The following is a 3,254-nucleotide window of genomic DNA, read 5'->3' on the forward strand; positions in this document are numbered from 1 at the left end:
AAGGAAAAATCTTCTCACTGGCTTGACTTTCTTATAGCAGCAAGGACAAACCACAAATAATATCTGAGAGAAGTGATCTGAAAAAAGATAATAGTAAAGATAATAGCAATAATTGCTACCAAAATTGAGAACTGTGTGCCTGGCATTTACCAATGTTATTTTATTTAAACCAATGAAAATATTGCCTGCATTATAATAGGGACATTATTCTGCCTAATTTAGGTGGGAAGGAGAACTCTGCCATCCAATTGTTCTTCCCTAGTAGCCCCCATGGCTCAGAGTCCCTATCAGCTAAGACAAGGAGAAAAGTCATGACTGGAGACCAGATGCTTAGAGGTATGATTTCTAACATGGATACTGCCTCCTCCCCTTATCCTGCTCTTCTAACAAACAGGATCCCTGAACTCTACACCCCAATTGAGATAGAGTGGATCAAGGGCCAGGGCTTGGGAACAGCCAGTTAAGCAATTAGTAAGACGCAAAATTTAAGAGAAGGCCAAGAAAGTCACTAATTAAGATAATATTATAGTGCAAATATTTTTTAGATAAAAATTAATGCAAAAATATTCATGATGAATAACATATCAAATTTTTAAATAAAGATAGGTTCAGTACTACTGATTTTTCCTTTTGTCTTGGGCTCCGGTATGGCTCAGCATGTCAATGTTACTGATCTTAGAAAGAAGAAAAACTATCTTTATTCATAGGCCACATGGTTGTCAATGAGGAGAATTCAAAGAATCTATAAAAAAAGTTACTCTAAGTAATAAATGAGATTTGCAAGTGCATTAGTCAGTTCAAGTTGCTATAACAAAATACCACAGACTAGGTGGCATAAACAACAGAAATTTATTTCTCACAGTTCTGGAGAGTGAGAAGTCTAAGATGAAAGTGCTAGCAAGGTAGGTTTCATTCTGAAGTCTCTTCTGTTGGCTTGTAGGTGGCTACTTTCTTTCTATGTGCTCACATGTCTTGTTCTTTGTGCAGGCTCAGAGAGACAGCAAGCTCTCTGGTGTCTCTTCTTATAAGGTGACTAATCCCTTCATGAGAGCCTTACTCTCGTGAATTCATCTAACCCTAATTATGTCCCAAAGGCCCCATCTCCAAGTACCACCACATGGTGGGGTAGGGCTTCAACATATAAATTTTGGGAGGACACAACATTCAATCCATAACAGCAAGGTCACACGATACATGATCGATATGCAGAAATCAATTATATTTCTATGTAATAGTAATAACAACTGGAAATCAATTTTTAAATCACCATTCATAATATCAACCCTGCCCACCCCCCCCCCAAAATACTTAAGTATAAATCTATAAAAAATGTTCAGGATCTGTGGCTGAAAACTATAAAATGCTGTTAAAAGAAATTAGATAAGACCTAAATAAATGGAGAGATACACCATGCTCTTGGATTGAAAGGCTCAATATTGAACCTTCATGTAAAATTTACACTTTGTACAAAATGAAACATAAACAAAATGTGCAACCTACATTTATAAAACTTATAGAACAAAATATAATAAGATAATCTTTGTGACCTTGAGTTTTGCAAAGAGTTTTTAGATACAATAGCAAAAGTATGATGCATTTTTTAAAAATGACACATTGGCCTTTATTAAAATTAAAATCTTTCACTTGTCAAAAGACACTGCTAAAAGAAGGAAAAGAAAAGCCACAGACTGGGAAAAATGTTTTCAAGGCATATATCTGACAAGGAACTTGTGTCCAGAAAATATAAAAAACTCTCATAATTCAAAAATAATAATAGAACCAATTAAAAATTGGCAAAAGGTTGGAAAACACACTTTATCAATGAGGAATAGTAAATTTTACTGTATGTAAATTAAAAATAAATTTTTTTAACTTAAGGGACTTAGCTAAATCATACTTATGTAACATTTTGTTGCTTTGAATGCATATGTTAGCAAATAAAAAAAGGATGAAATCAATGCACTAAGAAGTCAACTCAAGAATTTTTAAAAACCACTAAATTATACCCAAAGAAAGTAGAAAGAAGACAAACAGAAAGAAAAATAATAAAAGACAAAGCAAACATACAATAGAGATCAACAAAGCCGTAAGTTTATACTTTGAAACGAACAATAAAACTGAATACTCCAAGGAGAATGACCTCATAAAAGAGAAGCTTAAATGCGTTAATAAGCACTGTCAAGAATGAAAAAAGGGACATAGCTATAGATAAAATAGTTATTAAAAATAATATCTTAAAAGAGGTTTATAAAATAGTTTTATCACAACAAACCAGATATTGGCCAAATAGATATTGCACAAATTCCTTAGAAATCCTGACACTAGATGAAATAGAAAATCTGACCTGTCCTATCAAAAGGAGAAAATAAAAAACTTTTCTACCAAGAAAACTCTAGGTCTTAATATCTCCAACAGTGACTTCTACCAAATGAAGAAGAAATTATGTTAATAATTCATAACTTTTTTAAACAATAGAAAAAGAGAGACCTATCTAATGCTTTTAACTTGATTCCAAAACTTGACAAGGATATTATGGGAAAGAAAAATTACAGAACAATCTCATTAATGAACACAAATGCAAAAATCCTAAACAAAATGTTAATACTGAATTCAGTGTTATAGTAAAAGGACAGACGACATAACCATTTTTGTTATTTTCCAATGATGCAAGATAGTATTCAAAAGTCAAAGTAATTCATCATGTCAACAGAATAAAGGAGACTGTTTGCTTGTGATAAATCACTGTGATATAAATTTTTATTTTGTGCACTTATCTCTATTTGTGTTCTATTTCACAATTTTAAAAATTATATAACTGAGGGCATTTATGGCAGACTAAGCAACCTTATCATTCATGCATCTTTTACCACTACAGATACTATGCAATTTTAAAAAGTTAATCGTATGGCTGAGCTTGCAGGTAAGAAAGAGAAGTCCTTGGGTTCTAGAAGGATAGCAGAAACTGAAAACATAGTGGTAGCACCTAATGAACCTGGGACAACACAGCAGGTAGGGATTGGGGGACTTGGTGCCAGTACAAGTGACAGGGCTTGGATATTATTGCCTGTGCTAGTGTAGGGTGTGCGGGAGATTAAGAGCTCAATTTCAGACATTTTCAGCTATAGATGCATGTGAGACATTGAAATCAAGAAGGCAGTTGGTTGTTAAATTTCTGAAGAGCAGGAAAAAAAGATACGCTAGAGATTGAATCTTGGGAATATATTGGTTGGGTTTAAAGATTATCTTCAGGGGCT

Source organism: Pteropus vampyrus, unplaced genomic scaffold (genome assembly GCF_000151845.1).
Source record: "Pteropus vampyrus isolate Shadow unplaced genomic scaffold, Pvam_2.0 Scaffold151, whole genome shotgun sequence".
NCBI classification, from domain to species: domain Eukaryota; kingdom Metazoa; phylum Chordata; class Mammalia; order Chiroptera; family Pteropodidae; genus Pteropus; species Pteropus vampyrus.